The 18,325-nt window shown below is 42.9% G+C and overlaps 1 protein-coding gene across 4 annotated transcripts in view; it reads right to left on the bottom strand.

The window, feature by feature from the left end:
• CYSLTR2 (cysteinyl leukotriene receptor 2) overlaps positions 1-6,794 on the bottom strand; it is a 49,927-nt gene extending 43,133 nt beyond the window's left edge. For 2 of the 4 annotated variants that reach the window (XM_017951240.3, XM_017951241.3), the window contains exon 1: positions 5,334-6,794. The gene's annotated coding sequence lies outside the window, so the exon portion shown is untranslated. The remainder of the gene's footprint in view (positions 1-5,333) is intronic. The other 2 variants (XM_009191923.4, XM_017951242.3) reach the window with 1 other exon arrangement.
• Between the last annotated feature and the right edge of the window lie 11,531 nt (positions 6,795-18,325).

Genomic DNA, 18,325 nt, shown 5'->3' with positions numbered 1-18,325 from the left:
TCCTTGTGCAAACTGTGTGATCATTGGCAAGTACTCAACCTCTCGGAGTTATTGAGAGGACCCCAGGAGGCAGCACAGGTGACAGCCAGGGATGCAGCTGCGCTGTGCCTGGCACCATGCATTGTCATTACTGTTGCCACCCCACCTGCTGCCAGTGGCATGAGGGCAGTGGGTATCTGGAACCTAAAGAAGAGAGGGCCAGAAGCAAAAGTAAACCATGGGCTTTCCTCCTCCCCTGCTTGTCCTGCTGCCCAGTGTCTCCTCTGTGGCAGACCTGGCCTGTTTACCCAGCAGGCTCCACCAACTCCCTCCTTTCATCTCAGGGATCAGCTCAAGACCGGCCTAGTGCAGGCTGTCATCTTTCACCTGGACAGTGGGCACAGCCTCCTCAATGCCTCCCTATCTCCACTCTGGCTGTTCTCAATTCATTCTTCACACAGTGGCCAGAGTGACCTTTCCAAAATGCATGTCTGACCACATTACTCTTCCACTTAAAACCCATTATCATCTCAGAATCAAGTTCATCTCCAGGCTTTTCACAGTATCGATCTTGTTATCCAGCATATTCTCTCCCCACCATCCCCTCAGTAAAGAATACTCAGTCTCATGAAGCTTATTTCAAGGCCCTGAACACAGCAAGCTCTCTCTTGCCCATTTCTTCTGAGCTCAAGCTCATTTCCTGGCATTGCTTACCCAATCTCAGGTTTCTTTCTAAACATCGCTTCCTTCAGAAGACGGCTTCTCTGACCCCTCCACGTCTTGGCTGTTCGCCGACCCTTGGGCTTCCCATCCAGCATTTACCCAAGGGGCAGCAGTTGTCTCCTGTCTATCCCTACCCACCAGACTGTTTGCCCATGGAAGGCAAGCACGTGTCTACTGCTGTACCCCAGGCCCCAGCACAGCATGAGGCACATGAATGTGCTCAGATCAATAAATGAGCTAATGAAGCTGTTATCCAACGCCCTCATTTTATGCCTTACAATTAATATCTTCTGGGGGCAGGGAGGAAATAACTCACATGGTCTTTTACAATGAAATGATGTTAATGTGTTTTTCCTTGAAAATTTCCTTTTCCTGAAATTCAAATCTAAAGTCTGGGAACAGGAATATAGGGTCAATGGTCAATGGCATGGCATGGGAGCAGAAGGCAGCCACAAAGGGTACCCAAAAGGTGCTCTGTTCTAAACACTGTAGGAAGCAGCACCCTTTATATCTTGGAGGGTAGCAAACTGTCTGTCTGACTCTCTGCCAACAAGTTCCCAATAGGGATTTCTGCCTCTTACAACTAACAAAGGGAGTCACCTTCATGTCTCTCAGTGAATTTACAAGATAACAGAGTTATTTTTAAGGTAAGACTCAAAATAAAAAGAAACCAACTTACCTAAAAGAATCTGGGATACAATGTTATTCAGGTGATGGTTACCCTAAAAGCCTTGACTTGACCACTACACAATCTATGCACATAATAAAATTGCATGTGTAATCCATAAATTAACACAAATTTAAAATACTTTAAAAATAATAATTTGACAAAAGAGAAAAAAGAATCTAGGATGCCTTCAAATACTCTTTAGATGATTGTTTTTCTGTACTAGAGGTACAAACAAGGTAAGATGCTGTTTCTACAGCCTCATGGGAGGAGACTTATATGGGAAATTATCTTTTTTATAATAAAAAAAATTCTTATTTATGTAATGTACAATATAGGTAATAATGGTGGACTAAATTATTTTAAATTACCCCAGCTTAATATTTAAACTTCCAGAGTAAACCGGCTCCCTTCCCCTCTGTTCCTCTCTCCTTTTCCATCTCTTTCCCTCCTCTTCAATCTCTTTCCCTCCTCTTCCATCTCTTTCCTTCTCTCCTCTCTCCTCTACTCCCTTCCTTTCTCTCCTTCCTTCTTGTTCTTCCTATAATCAGCTTCCTATACTTTTTTGAAACCTCTCCCTTAAGGATTTCACATAAAAGAAGCAAAAAAAGTCTACCTCTGGTCCCAGCTCTTCCTAAGGACCCTTCCAACTTTGGAATTTCTTGACTCCAACTCACTGCTTAGACCCTTATCCTGGGCCTCTCAAATAATAACTAGATTTCTTTGTCAAAAGACTCTGACTATACTGCCACAAAGTCATCAATCCATTGGAAGAGGTTTTCCTTTAAATTCTGTCAAGATTATATTTTCTCCATGGGTCAATTAATATAAAGAGGTTAATAAAGTTCCACAGAGATAAACATTAGCTGTAACTAAAGTCTGCATTCACTGGTGAATCGATTTATTTACACAATGCCTTATTCTCAATGGAGTTTATGTGCTAGCTTCTATGCAAGGACTCCAATGTCCAAGTCTTAGTCCAATAGAACCTACTGTACATAAGTAACTGCAGTACAAAGGAGGCAGTGGCCAATACCCTGATAAATAAAGAAATACAGTGCTAGGGGTTTCTGACATGGATTTCAAAAAGCTGTCTGGCAAAGCTAAGCATCCACAGCAAAATACTTGCCTTTCTTTGTATTACCCAGTTTGGCTGCCGCATTAGCCAGAGTTCATTGGGTAATTGCACAATCCCTTGTGAGGCTTTTATCTTAAAGCCTTACCCTTGGGGAACTAGAGTGCCTCAGATATCTGGTGCATAGAGCAAACTATAGAAAAGCAGAAAGGATCCTTGATTCTGGAGTACACAGGAAATCTTAATGATGCCCAAAGTAACCATCATGTATTCATGTACACAGCAATGAGTAGTACACTGAAAAAATATATCATCTTTCCTCCAAAACGGAGGCTGCTCATGTGATCCCAGGTGGATGGGAGGCAGATTGATATAATGAATGAAACCATGTGCTTTTGAGTTAAAAGAGTCCTGGGTTTAAGTTTCAACTCTGCCCTTTAGTGTCTTTTATTACTGCAGCCCTCTGAGCTTCAAACTCTCCTCTGCCAAAGGAGCACTGGAGTGAGTACTGATGAAAAAAAAAATGGATGTGAAGTGACTAACTTGGTGCCCAACACACGCGAAGAATTCAGTCAGTACTAGCTGACAATCACAATAAAATTTGTGACAATAATGTACAAGACTCAGAGAATTAAATAGCAGCCTTCTTTACGGCCAAGTGAAAGAAGATGGGGCCATTTCATCTGGAGAAGAGCCAACCAGAAAGACATGAACAATTCTATTTACTTTCCTTTATTTTTATTACACAAGTAGTACATGTTCGTGGTAAAAAAAAAAATTACAATGTAATACAAGCTGAAATAAACTTAAATTATGAACTTTACCACCAACCAGACATATCTAAAATTTCACATATATGCTTTTTTTCATCTTTCTTGAAATATATATTTTTAAACAAAAATGAGCGCATTTATAATGCTGTTTTATATCTTGCTTTTTTCTTATTTCCATGCCATGATCACCTTTCTTTGCCAAATAACAACATCAATGTCATCATCTAACTGGCTACAGAATAACCAATTATATAAACATTATGAAATATGTTTAACCAATTTCCCACAATAGCTATTATTTAAGTTGTAAGAATGGACCATGTGCCCTGGGCTAAACCAGATTGGACCAGTTCTGGTTCCACCTGGAAAAGATCCTATGTTCTCTCGGTCTCATCTTTACCATCTTTAAAATAAGAATTACTCCAGTTCTTAAGGCCAGTATGTGGATCAAATGAACTGATGCATGTAAACGTGTTTTGTAAAGTACTATGTGAATGTTTACATTCATTAATGAAGGTACTAAACAGGTGTTCTCCACTGAATCAAAACAAGAAGAAATTTGATTAACATGCTGTTGGTCTTGTTGGGATGATTCCTGGCTTGCAGCAGGCTAGGAGTGCAACAGCAAATGCTTCAATGTGGTTTAGGGGCTCTGGCTCTGTTTCCAGTCCCCGACGGGAGAAACCAGAACGCAGCCCTGGCATAAACTCTGTCCACTTCCCTCCTGAGGACATGAGGTCCAGAGAAGATAAGTGCCATGTCTATGGGGCTCCTGAAAGCCAGAGTGAGCCACCTTCTGCCTCCAAATCCAATGCCATCGATCTTCACCGTGCCCACAGTGTGTTAGTGACTGGCCAGCTATTAAATGCCCACCTTGTGTTTAATCTTGAAGATTGCAAAAGAAAGGAAACCTGGCTGCCTTGGCAGATTCTAGCAGATATGGGCGTGATTCAGGTACATTCAGAACACACTACAGCCTCAACTTCTCTAACTTTTAACCATCAAAGCACTGGAAACAAATCCACCTCTTTAAAACATTAGTAAATCGAAACACAAGTAGATTCTCATCTCAAGAGTTTATGTGGCTGAGGTAGATGATAGAAATTTCTAGAAGTCTTATGTTTCCCCGCAAATTATTCTATAATTTGCATTATTTATGTAGTGTTGAAAGGGAGATTTGGTTGGCTTGCCTGAAATTATACCTCCCTTTCTCCTAATACATACTCTCAGGTATATGTCGGAGACAGAAAAATACTTTGAATGACGTAGGTCATCTGTTTTTATGCCGACCACCTATTAGAATCACCTGAGAAGTTTCTGGAAAACAAGACAAAATACTGCAGATGACTTGCTGATCTCTAAAAGTTAAGCTTCAATTATTCTAGGGGTAATTTTCTAATCTCCTCAGAGTCAGGTGATTCTGGCTTGATGTGCAGCCAGAGTTGAGAAACACTGGTTAGGGTCCCAGTGGGGTAAGGAACAGATTACATGCTCATGATCTCACATACTCTTTCACTCTCATTGTGCCTCTGAGCAAAACCATTGAAATATATGTGCTCAGATTCAACTTCTTCTACCCCTAAAACAAGACCCTGAATGAAAAAAATATATCTTATATAATAAAAGGACCCAAACTATGAAAAATAGGATAACTGCTATACAGCCAAAAATGGAGGAAGTACAGTAAAGTTCCTCAACGCAATATTATGCAGCAGCTTTAATTTATGATTACAAAGAATTCACAGCAACATGGAAAAACCATAGACTGAAATGCAGGAAATGAATATAAACGTGTCCATAGTGCAGGGACGCAACTATGAAAACTAAAGTTATATGTGCATATACACATTCACAAACACACACACACACACACACACACACACACACACGGAAAACCCCCAAAATATCAATAGATGCTATCTTGGTGGAGAATTTGGCTTCCTTTAACATTTTTGTACTTTCACAGTATTTTTTAAACTACCATGTACATGATAGGAAAATAACATTTATAGTAGAACAAAACAAATTTACTTTTCAAAAATTACTCTTCTATTACATGATCATCAAGTCATGATTCTCAACACTGAATTAACAAAACAAAGATTAAAATGCCCACCTGAAGTTCTCTGTCTTTCAGCTGCCCTGGCTTCTGCTGCCTCTATCTCTTCTGCCTTTCTCCTCCAAGTAATTCGGATTGTTCATTTGAAAGAAAAGGGAAACAGCAAATTATATTTATGAACAGTGCCAACCAATAGCAAGAAAGTCAGGAAGTGTAGCAGGTCATCTGTGCTTTTTAGAAGCCAGTGTAGATGTCAGTGTAAGATCTCCTCTCAAGAAGGGGGAAGATTTCCAGTTAAGGGCTACATCTAAAAAGAAGAAACCTAAAATTGCCCTGCCCCTCTAATGACTGGTTTTTGTCATTATCTTTCTCAAGAGATCAAGCGGATATAATGGGTTAGAGTCAGGGATTTTAAGTGGCTTTTAGTTCTCCTGAAAGGTTTCTGTTTCCATGGCAACAGAAATAGCAATACTGCCTTACACACACAGCACTTTAGATTTGTTTAAAGCACTTCCCTCACTCACTTATATTTTCAACTCACTTGCACTCCGGCAGAGACCTTATCCACTCTGCTGAAAATGTTCTGTCAGAGGTTACCAATAACCTTGTTGCTCACATAAAAAATCCTTTCTGAGTCCTCACCTTCCTTCCCATCTTGCTTGCATAGTTGACCACTACCACTTTCCTGAAACTTCTTCCTTGTTTCTCTGACTTTCCTGGTTCTTTTTCTCCCCCTCAGATTGCTCTTCTTTGCCTCTCTTTCTGATGCCTCTTCTTCCATCCCTTTTCTACATGTGAGCTTTCCCCAGAGGTCTGTGTTCTGACTTCTTCCCTCCTTCTCTTGCTTTTATCTATCTGATGCACAATCATGGCCAAATTTAATGTGACCCAGATGGACCTTTTCTCTTCCCCTCTTAGTCCTGCATCCCCCCATCTACCCTGTCTAAACAGTGGCACCACAATAATTTAGCCCATCCATAAACCTAGAAGTCACTTTTAACTTCTCTCTTTCTTCCACCACCCACTTCTGAGCCAACAAGTTCCATTTGTTCTGCCCATAAAATATGTCCCAAATCCAACCATTGCTCACCTCCCCATCACTGTTCAAATCCTCATTTCCTGGATAGAAAGCTGCAGTAATATTAAGCAAGAAAAATACATAAAAGGGATCCAAATTGGAAATAAATAAGTAAAATTATATCTGTCTGCAAATGATAAAATTTTATACGTAGGAAAACCTGAAGATTCCATACACACACACACACACACAAATCCCCAATAGAACTAATAAGCAAATTCAGCAAAGTTGCAGGATAGGAAATCAATACACAAAAATCAGTTGCATTTATATATACTAACAATAAACAACCAAAAATGGAAACTAAGGAAACTATTCCATTTAGAATAGCATCAAAACGAATTAAATACTTTAGATATATACTCAGTAGTAGGGTTACTGAATCTTGTTGAGATCTCTGCACTCTCATGTTTACTGTAGCACTATTCACAATAGCCAAAATATGGATCACCCTAAATGTTCATCAACAGAAAGATGGATGAAAAATGTATATATTCACAATTGAATACTATTTATTGATTTAAAAAGAACAAAATTTTGTCGTTTGTGGCAACATGGATGAGCTTGGAAGACATTATGTTAAGTGAAGTAAGCCAGGCATAGTAAGATAAATACTGCATGTTCTCATATGTGGAAGCTAAAAAAGTTGACCTTACAGAAGTAGAGAGTAGAATAGTGGTTACTAGAGGCTGGGAAGGGTAGGAGGCAGGGAGAGATAGATAGAGGTTGATTAATGGACACAAAAGTTGATCAGTGGACATCTAGATAAGAGGTATGTGTTCTAGTATTCTACAGCACTGTAGAGTGACTGAAATAAACAACAATTTATTGTATATTTTCATATAGCTAGAAGAGCAAATTGTGAATGTTTTCAAAAATAAATGCCAAATGTTTAAGGTGGGGAATATGCTAATTACTCTAATTATACAGAAGAGTTGGCAAAGCCTGCAGCTGCCCTTGTCCTCTTCCCACTCCCAGCTCCCTCCCACATATGAAGAGCTCCACACTTAGGCATGGGGAATTCTAGCCCTCACGTCCATGTCCCCTCTCCCCTCAAAACAGCTGCTCTTGGCCACCTGTAGGATGTAGGGCTACACAAACTGTATGATCTGATGCAACTAGGGAAGAGGCCATAACCTTTGAGGACACTTGGCTGGGGAATTCTCAAGTATCTAGAGCACAATACAGACAAGGAAGTGTCCCTCAGCCCCCGAGACTCTCAGCCCCCTTGGGACAAGAAAGGGCTTGGATGAGGATCAGGGAGGACTCTAACCTGTCTCTGGTCCTCATTCAGCCCTTTCCTGTCCCAAGGGGTTGGGACCCCTCTGGTCCTCTCTGGTCTAAAGAATGGCACCAGGACAGTGTGTTCTTATGCCTAAGTCTAGGAGTACTTAGGCCTTCATGCTCCAATCCCAGATCCCTTTCAGGTTCTACTCCTCTTGGTTGCTCTCCTGCTTTCTTCCCATGCTCCAGGCAAACTGAACTATTTGCTTATCCCTAAAAATAAAAAGCACTATTTTGGGGCCTGAGAGGAGCCCAGGATGGTAAACAAGGAGACTGGCTACATTGGAAAGAGATTAGCAAATGCTTTCTTGAAAATAAACAAGGCAGGCTTTGTTTGTTTTGCTTGTTTGCAGTTTGTTTGCTGGAACTGGAACAGACCTTAACAATCATGGAGTCCAATCCCTTCATAACACCCATGAAGAAACAGAAGCGCAGACTTGTTGAGCAGCTTGGTCATGGCACACAACTATTCAGTGTCATGCCAGGCCTGGAACCCAGAGCAGGGAGGGCCTAGAGAGTTCCCTAACCATCTCCAACTCTGCCCTACCTACCGTATTCTCCCTGTGCCTTCTTCTGCCTCATGGCCATGGGAACGACAGGCCCTGGCTCTTGCTATCCCCTCACCCAAGGCCTCCTTCAACCCTGGAAACCACTGATTCTAGCGCCCTTCCCCATCCCTTCCATGCCCCGATGCTAGCCTGGTGCCAAGAGCCAAACCTCACCCTATCTATAGCTCCCCCAAGTGCCCAAATTCTTGAAACTTGGGGGAAATGAAAAGTAGGTCTTTCTGGAAAGCTCTGAACTGCTGCTGCGTGACAATGAAGAGGAAGAGGCTCTGGAACCATTTCCTGCATGTCCCAGAGCTCTCCAGCAATGACCATCACCAGGACAATGTAGATCTTGCCTTCACATTCCAGAACTGGGGGTGAGGGTGAGTGGTTTTCTGTGCAGCTTCTTCATGCAGCTGTGGAGAAGGGGCTGGGACCAAAGTTGCTCCTCTGAAGACAAAGTTCTTCCTGGGTCTGGGATTCTATTTCTAATATTTTATTTATCCCAATCAAAACTCACAGAATACAAATATTATATTACTATTCTCAATTTTAGGGGGCAAAAAGCTTGAAACAACATTTAATTCTACAAGCAATCACTATAGATATTCATTCTCCTCCAATAAAAGCCCAGTTGGCTGGACATGGTGGCTCATGCCTGTAATCCCAGCACTTTGGGAGGCCAAGGTGGGCAGATCACGAGGTCAGGAGTTCGAGACCAGCCTAGCCAATATGGTAAAACCCTGTCTCTACCAAAAATACAAAAATTAGCCAGGCATGGTGGCACACACCAGTAGTCCCAGCTACTCGGGAGGCTGAGGCAGGAAAATAGCTTGAACCCAGAAGGCGGAGGTTGCAGTGAGCCAAGATTACGCCATTGTACTCCAACCTGGGCAACAGAGCGAGACTCTGTCTCACCAAAAAAACAACAACTACAAAAAAAACACCTAATTAATCGACTAATGTTCATCTCATTAAAATAAATACAGTGGGCTGGATGCAGTGGCTCACCCCTATAATCCTAGCACTTTGGGAGGCTGAGGCAGGAAGATCTCTTGAGTCCAGGACAGACTGAAAGCAGTCTGAGTGACACAGGCAGACCCCATCTCTAAAAAAAAAATACAAAAATTAGCTGGGCATGGTGGCATGTGCCTATAGTCTCAGCTGCTCAGGAAGCTGAAGTGGAAGGATTGCTTGAGCTGGGGATGTTGTGGCTGCAGTGAGCTCGGATCACACCACTGCACTCCAGCCTGGGTGACAGAGCAAGACTGCCTCAGAAAAAAAACAAGGCTGGGCGTGGTGGCTTACACCTAATCCCAGCACTTTGGTGGGCTGAGGCAGGCAGATCACGAGGTCAGGAGTTCAAGACCAGCCTGGCCAAGACGGTGAAACCCCATCTCTACTAAAAATACAAAAATTAGCCAGATGTGGTGGCAGGCCCCTGTAATCCCAGCTACTTGGGAGGCTGAGGCAGGGAATTGCTTGAACTCGGGAGGCAGAGGTTACAGTGAACTGAGATCATGCCACTGCACTCCAGCCTAGGCGACAGAGTGAGACTCTGTCTCAAAATAAATAAATAAATAAATAAAATTAAATAAACAGTGAAAAAAAAAAACCGATCCTACACTCCCAGAGCTAACTTTTGAATATCAGTCTTTCAAGGAGCAGAATATGTTTCAAGAGTATTGGAAAGATAATGAGGGAAATGCTTTCTCCCTACCCTCTGCTTCTGAATCTGTAAACCTCAGAGAAAAGAGAAACTTATTCAATACTTTCTTTGATTTTTAGGACAGCCTGGGATCTCTAAGCACTCCATAGGCAGTAACTTTGTTGGAGAGTGCCCATTAGACACCCTTTCTTTGTACAATTTGGACAGATGATATAAAGAGATGCAATATCATTTTAACCAGATTTGTCAGGATGGAGCATGAAATCATTCATTTAGAGTAGATAGGGAAAGGGTCAATGACTTTAGAAAGAAGATAATCCTAGGGAGCAGAGAAAGGAATAAACACATTATCCTATGTGCTGCTCTTGATGATTTAAAGGAAAACATGGAAGCGTGTTTAACATATATAGCACAGGAGAACTTCTCTGGAACTTTCAAAGGCCTACAGAAGAAATCAAGAGATGAGAATCAACTCCAGTTTTGTAGGAGACTTCCAAGTTTGTTCTCAGTTGAACAAAGTGAGTTTAAGAGAATCAGGACCAGTTTCTTGCTGATTACAGTAATGTACCAGCCACAAGGCCTTTAGTTAGACTTTTAGAGACATAAGCTTGAGTCTAGAGGATATGTTCTTGTAAACACAAACCTGTGATTTTCAAAAGATTAGAAGCACTATTAAGTTGCTAAGGCATCAGAGACAGTAGTTTGTTTTCACAGCGCAAGATTAAATACAAAGGAAGAAGTCAATGTGAATCATGTTTCTATTTAGGTCATTAAGGAAGTGGAAGAACAGGCTGGGCACGGAGGCTCATGCCTGTAATCCCAGCACTTTGTGGGGCCAAAGTGGACAGATCACGAGATCAGGAGTTCAAGACCAGCCTGGCCAACATGGTGAAACCCTATCTCTACTAAAAATACAAAACTTAGCTGGGCGTGGTGGTGAGTGCCTGTAATCCCAGCTACTTGGGAGGCTGAGGCAGGAGAATCGTTTGAACCTGGGAGGTGGAAGTTGCGGTGAGCTGAGATTGCACCATTAAACTCCAGCCTGAGCAACAAGAGTGAAACTCCATCTCAAAAAAAAAAAAAAAAAAAAAAAAAAGAAAGAAAGGGGAAGAATGGAAACAAACTTGAAAACTCATAGAATTTAGAAAGCAACCAACTTTATGTGTAGGAGAGCCTGCTCTGTGACAAGGCAAACAGAGAAAAGAATTACCTAGAGCAGTGGGCTAAACATTGGCACCAAAGACATGCTCATATTCAAACCATGGATTCCGTAAATGTGATCTTATGTGGCACAAATGGTGGTTAATTAAGGATCTTGAGGCAAGGAGTTTATTTTTCATTATCCAGGTGAGCCGAAAACGCAGTTACGTGTATCCTTGTAAGAGAGACGACAAAGAAGTGTCAACAAGCTCACACAGGGGAGAAGGCCATGTAAAATGATTAGAGTGATGCAGCCACAAGCCAAGGAACACCTGGAGCCATTAGAACTGGTAAAGCAATGAAAAACTCCACCTAGAGCCTTCAGAGGGAGCGTGACCCTGCTGGCATCCTGATTTCTGACTTCTGCCCTCCAGAACTGTGAGAGAATGAATTTCTGTTGCTTTAATTTCAGCCATCAGGTTTGCAGTACTTTGTTATGGTAGCCCTAGGGAACTCATCCACATCTACCTTCCCCAACCAAGGGAACCCAAAATTCAGGGAGAAAGTTATAAAATTGCTGTAAAACATGCAATAGGCTTAACTAATTCATAGTGAGCTTGCATCTTTTTTAGTTTGTTTCGATTTTCAGTCTGTCATATGTAATTCTCCCTTCAAAAAGAACAATTTAGCTTCCCAAGCAGTGTCAGCTCTCTGGAGAGGTGCTGAAGCTGGGGTGAGCATTAACGTCCACTCAGAATAAACCTCTTTGAAATGTTTTGCAGAGTTTGGTTTTTCTGCTGACAGCATCAACATGGAGAAGGGAGCCAAAGTTACGCTGACAGTCTTCACTCCCCTATCAGAGCCTGCCCTTTGTTTCAGCCCACCTTTTTCCAGACCCCTAAAACTTCCTCCTGCTCGTGTAAGGCCTTTCCCATCCTGAGGGTGCTAATTGGTCAAGTCACGTAAGGCAAATTAGTGACTAAGAACGTAGCATTCTGGAAAAACACCACAGAATTAGAGCCTCCACAGAACTCATGGTACAGAAGAGACTCTACACTCTCCAGCTTAGTTTCAAATCTGCAATTCCTCATCATCCCCTTCTGCTTTCTTCTAAATCCTGGCAGTGAGTCTGAGCACTGCTTGACTAGACCTTGAGGCTGGCTCCCTAGATTCTGTGGTTTCTCCAGTCTGGGCAAGTGAGTCCTTCTTCACTCCCACCTCTGTAGCCCTAGCTCCAGGAAGCAGGTGGACAACAAGAACTTAAGATGGAGATTTGAGAGATGATCTGGTCCTGTTTCAGCCAGGCTGGTGTAGGGTCTTGGAAACACACCGTGGGCACTTCTAGTGCTTCTTGCATATTGAGTGTACAAGGCTCTGGGGATGAGGAAGGAAGAAAGATACAAAGATAAGTAAGACCAGTTCTAGAACTCAAGGGATCTCTGGAGTAAACTTAATCTCCTCGCATGAAAATCAATCGTAGTACCATCTCTCAAAAGACAAGCTTTTGGTGCATTCTCTTCCAGACAGTTTTCTAAGCCATTGCTTGCTCATTTGTTACTTCATTTGACATAAATTTGCGTCCTGCATTTTTCCCATTTACACTGTAACACAACGTTTTGCCACAGAGGCATGAATGTTTTAATGATTGAATTATATTCCTATATTCCATTGATAGGATGCGCCGTAGTGGGGAGAATAAACTACATTTGTCGTTACTTTTTCCCCTTATGCATGCAGCTTTTCCTTAATCTAGGCTCTGGGTTAGTTTCACTAATAGAATGTAAGAAGGAGTTTGCAAACAGTAAGTTTCACACGGCAGGTCAGGGAAGAAGGACTTCTTGAAAAAAATGGCAAGTGAGTTATCAAAAAATCCTAAAGAAAGTTCTATTCTCCACCTACCCTGGGTTGAGACTGAGTTTGAAGCCAGAGCTTTAAGCACTAATGTAGGTGATTCAAGGAGAGGGTCTTCCCTGATAATACATGTGGTGGCCAGGCTCAGGGCCAGAGCACTGCGGCACAGCTACAGCACCTGCCAGGGAGGTCTGCCGAGCACTGGGCAGAGCACATGCTAGGCAGGAGCAACATCATCACCTGGCTGCCCTCTGGGCATGGCTCAGTGCGGGCACATGCTCGGCCATCTAGCAATGCGGATGGTGGCTGCAGTGGGGCTGGTGTCTTTCCTTCTTTCCCACCTGTGGACAGCAGATGACCCAGCGGGAGCAGAAGACTCAAGAGAATTTGGAAAATAGGCATGAGGAAGGTTGGGGACAAAGACGGGAGGAGAGGAGATAGGTTGGAAACAAAACATCACCCCAGATGAAGACCTCCAAGCCAGATAATTTCATCTGGTACCTTGACTGCCCATGCTCGCGGGCCCACCCAGTGGGCCCAGTTCCCTTCCTCACCTCTCCGCTGCTCTACTGTCTCTAGGGTTCGGTGAGGGCTCACCCTTAAAGCTCAGACTCCCATATCAGCCCAGCTTCTGGCTGGATTTGGCACTGGTGGGAGGTAGGAAGGTGGAAAAAAAAGGAGAAAAAAGCCAGAGCATTTCTCCCTGTATTAGTCCGTTCTCACACTGCTATAAAGAACTTCCTGAGACTGGGTAATTTATAATGGAAAGGGGTTTAACTAACTTATAGTTCCGTGTGGTTGGGGAAGTTTCAGGAAATGTACAATCATGGTGGAAGGCGAAGGGTAAGCAGGTACCTTTTTCACGAGGCGGCAGGAGAGAGAAGTGAGGGAAAGAGCCCCTTATAAAAAAGAGGGAAGAGCCCCTTATAAAGCCATCAGATCTCATGAAAACTCACTCACTATCATGAGAACAGCATGGGGGAACCATCCCTATGATTCAATTACCTCTCCTGGTCTCTCCCTTGACACGTGGGGATTATGGGGATTGTAATTCAAGATGAGATTTGGGTGGGGACACAAAGCCTAACCACATCACTCCCCATCTGTTCTGCAGGTGGCATTTCTGATGGCAACTGTGTGTTCTGTGTGGTCCCAGCTTCTGCTGTGTGACTCCCAGGCTTGGAGAAAGCTGTCTCCTCCCTGTATCTCTGCAGCCCAGGCATGGTGATAGCTTCTTGCTGTGTTAAACTCTGTGTTATCTCAGTCCCCTGCTTGTCTCTCAGCCCTTCTATCACCTGAGTAAACCTTCCCTGCTTTAAATATTCAGAACAAATTCCCAGGTCCCTGTGATCTGAAGGGTGGGTTACTCTAGTGAGCTTCTAGCTCTATGAGGAGCACATGTTCACTGTGGTCAAATGCTCCAACAGCCAGGTCCTGTGCTAGGCACCTCACACAGATCTCACGTAGCCATTGCAATGACCCTTTGCATTTGTTATTGTCCTATTTGAAAACATCTAAATGATGAGAAACTTGCATTTCCAAGATGCTAAATAACTATGCACCCTTTTTACCATTAGCCAATACTAGGGATACCAACAATAGATCCCTTTGACGTGATAAATATATCTTCCTTATGTTAGGGACTTTCTGTTACTAGCAGAAACTATGGGCTCCTCTTGGCATTGATGAGCATTTACATGATGCTCACATTAATTTGGCGCCACTATTGCCTTAGTTTATCTGGCTTTTCTCCATTTAACAGAGCTGAAGATAGAGGCCGCAAGTGCTTCTTAAAGCAAGCATGAGCAATCAAATACGCACAAGCTGATGGCCCGAGAAAACAACATCATGAAATGTACCATGCATTTAGTATCTAAGAGTACTCTGCAGTGGTTTTAATAGCTGGAGATTCCAGAATTCCACAGAACCCAGGAAATTGCATTATTTCTTCCAGGTCATTTGGAACCAAGGGTTATTAGTCATTCATCCACTTAGGAACTGCCCAGACCAGACAATTCACTTTGCTTCTCAGAGATGCTCCTCTGGATGACAGTCCCAGGTGCAGTTAGCACTGCCCTCTGCTCTGGTGGGGAGGGGCAGATGCTGTGGAAAAGAGCCCTGCCTGGAGGCCAGCCTGAGCTCCATCCTGCTGGGCTGCAATGGGTGCTTTGGAAAAACAAACAAACGGGAAGCATGTGGCAGTGGAGAAGACATTGTGAAATCTGGATTCCCCACTTTCCAGGGATGTCAGTGTTTTTCAATTTCTTCTCCTGGTGCCTATAAAAAGATTATTTTGTTTTGAATGTGTTAAGTAATCAGGAGCCTAGAAGCATGAAACCCCAGGAAACCTAGTAGGGTATTTTAAAGAACCAGCTTGATACAAGACTGTTGCTTTCCTCACTGTATAACATGGTAGAAAAATAATAAATCAGCTTCTCATGTGCCAGAACCAGAACACCTTAAGTATCAGTAACCTCATTGTCTAAATTGTGACTGCCACATAGAAAGTGCTCAATAAATATTTGTTGTATGGATGAAGAAAGGAATTGAATCACCTTGCCAACTTTAAGAAAGACACCTGGTTTTCCCCTTTCCTTCATTCTTCCCTCTATCCATTTGCTAACAAACCCTAAGCAGAAGCGTGCCTGGACAAGAAGTATACAACGACACCTAAGACATGGCTCCTGCACTTCAGAGGATCACCACTGGTAGAGAGAGGCAGGAGATGAATGTTCCTGAGCACTTGTGCTGGCAGGGCATGGAGGAGGGAAGGGCCAGTCCCAGGGCCCAGCCACCACCTACAAGTGCCTCTTTGTGAAGGCTGACCCTTCTGGGTGTTAGGATTACAGTAAGGTTTTCCTTTCATGGTTAGCCACAGCCTGGGGCAAGGACTCACCAGTTGCCAGGAACAGTAGCTGAATTTCCATCCCACTCCTTTCTTGGTCCAGGGCACAACTAGCACTGCTGTCTTGGCTTGCCCTGGTCAGCTCTTCCCAAGGGAGAGCACATCAGAAAACGCTTCTGAGGGACAGTGGGGCAGGAACTGACTCTGGAAGAGAAGCAGGTGCCCCAGGTGAAGGGAGGGCCTTTGTGGCAGAGGGAACCATGGAAAAAATGCCAAGGCATTCTGCAGAGGGTCACATGGGCATGAGCTACAGGCCAACCTGGGCTCTAATGTATGTCATCATTCTCAGCTCCGTGTCCACACATACATGACTTGCCCTCTCTGCTGTAGACTGAATGTTTGTGTGCCTCATTAATTCATCTGTTGAAATCCTCACCCAGAAAGTGATGGTATTAGGAGGTGGGGCTTTGGGAGGTGATCAGGTCATGAGAGCAGAGCACTTGTGAAAGCGATTAGTGCTCTAATAAAAATGACCGCAGAGAACTCCCATAGGATTTCAGACTTCTAGCCTTTACATCTGTGCGAAATAAATTTCTGTTGTTTCTATTCCACCCAGTCTATGGTATTTTGTTACAGCAGCCCAATTGGACTAAGAGATACTCTGAACCCCTTTGCTCCCCATGAAATTGTGGTGTAGTGCACAGCGGGGTTGTTCTGAAGGCTGAGTGAGTTCCTGGGCGTGAAGTGCTTAGCACAGGACCTGCTAACACACAGCAAATTCTGCTGTTTTGGGGGAGGATAGAAAATGAATTATAAATAGAGCCTCTCCTTCCAACAAATCTATAATCCTATATATATATGTGTGTGTGTGTGTGTGTGTGTGTATATATGATTGTTCTCATTTTATATTTGAGGACACAGGGCTGGAACACTTAATAAACTGCTTAAAATTACTTTGATTTCAAGACTATCTGGTTCCGGAGCCTGTACTCTTATTTTTATCCTCACTCGCTTCTCATTTACTGGCACTTGGGGACTGGCGTAAGGCACTGCAATGGATATAAAGGCAATGGAAACTTCCTTAAAGAAACTCCAGAAAGGAGCCTAAAGTCTAGTACTTCAGAAAAGGCATGGACACAAAAATAAGACTCTAGATAGAATGAAAATTTCGCAGAGGAAGCTGATGAGTTTAGACTCCTATAATGTTGATTATCTTATAGGCAGGTGTGATGGTTAATTGTATGTGTCACTTTGTCTAGGCCCAATTGTTTGGTCAAACACCAGCGTAGATGTTGCTATGAAGGTATTTTTAAGATGAGATTAATATTTAAATCAGTAAACTTTGAGTAAAGCAGATTAGACTTTGTAATGCTTGATTAAGAGCAAAGACTGAGGTTCCCCAAAAGTAGAAAAAATTCTGAAGACTCAACACGGAAACCCTGCCTGAGTTTCAAATCAGTTGCCTGCAGAATTTCAACTCAAGACTACAACATCAACTTGTCAATCGAAGAAAATGATGAGACAAGTCTCAATCATTTTTGGAGATTTATTTGCCAAAGTTAAGGACGTGCCTGGAAGACAGGTCTATGCCTTTCTCTAAAGATGATTTTGAGAGCTCCAGATTTAAAGGGGAAAGGGCAAAGGGTGGGGATATTGAGAAGCACACAGCTTTCACATAAACAAAAGGGGCAGAGGAAAAATGGGGGGAATCTGCATTCTACATAAGATAACACAGACAAAATGGGGTAGGGGAAAAATCACATATACATTTGTGTCTGGCAAGCCAGGGTGACTGCATCTGTAAGCTATCAATTTGCATTGCCATGGTGAAGTTTTAACAGCTCACTAGCAATTTCCTTGTAGGCAAAATATGGGGCAGGTGAGTAGCTTTTCATCTTGTAGCCATCTTATTTGGGAACCAATAGGTGGAGGCAGGTTTGCAAGATGGAACCAATAGGCGGGGGCAGGTTTCCCAGCTTGGCTTTTCCCTTTGGCTAAATGAGTTTAGGGTCCCCAAATTTAATTTCCTTTCACAAACTCATCCTGGGATTTCCAGCTTACCAGCCTGCCCTATGGTTTTTTAACTTGCCAGCCCCCACCACATGAGCAATTTATTAAATTAAACAGATCAGGCCCCAAGTGCATGTGTGTGTGCGTGTGCATGTGTCCTTTTGGTTTGGTTTCTCTGGAAAACACTAATACTGCATGGTTTGGGAAACATTTCAGGAAAACATTGTGGGGGAGAGGGGCACAAAGGATAATTACCAAATAAATGATCCAACTCTCTCACTTTGCAAGTTTGTAATTTGTGGCCTCCCCAGTCTCAGTTCCACATCGTATTAAAAAACCACATGATTATCTCAATAGATGCAGAAAAGGCCTTTGACAAAATTCCACAGCCCTTCATGCTAAAAACTCTCAATAAATTTGGTGTTGATGGAACATATCTCAAAATAATAAGAGCTATTTATGACAAACCCACAGCCAATATCATACTGAATGGGCAAAAACTGGAAGCATTCCCTTTGAAAACTGGCACAAGACAGGGATGCCCTCTCTCACCACTCCTATTCAACATAGTGTTGGAAGTTCTTTCTCTTGCCTGATTGCCCTAGCCAGAACTTCCAACACTAT

The sequence above is a fragment of the Papio anubis genome, chromosome 15 (assembly GCF_008728515.1).
Source record: "Papio anubis isolate 15944 chromosome 15, Panubis1.0, whole genome shotgun sequence".
Taxonomy (NCBI): Eukaryota; Metazoa; Chordata; class Mammalia; order Primates; family Cercopithecidae; genus Papio; species Papio anubis.
The sequence above is the reverse complement of the archived record's forward strand: the minus strand, read 5'-3'. Positions and strand labels throughout refer to the sequence as shown.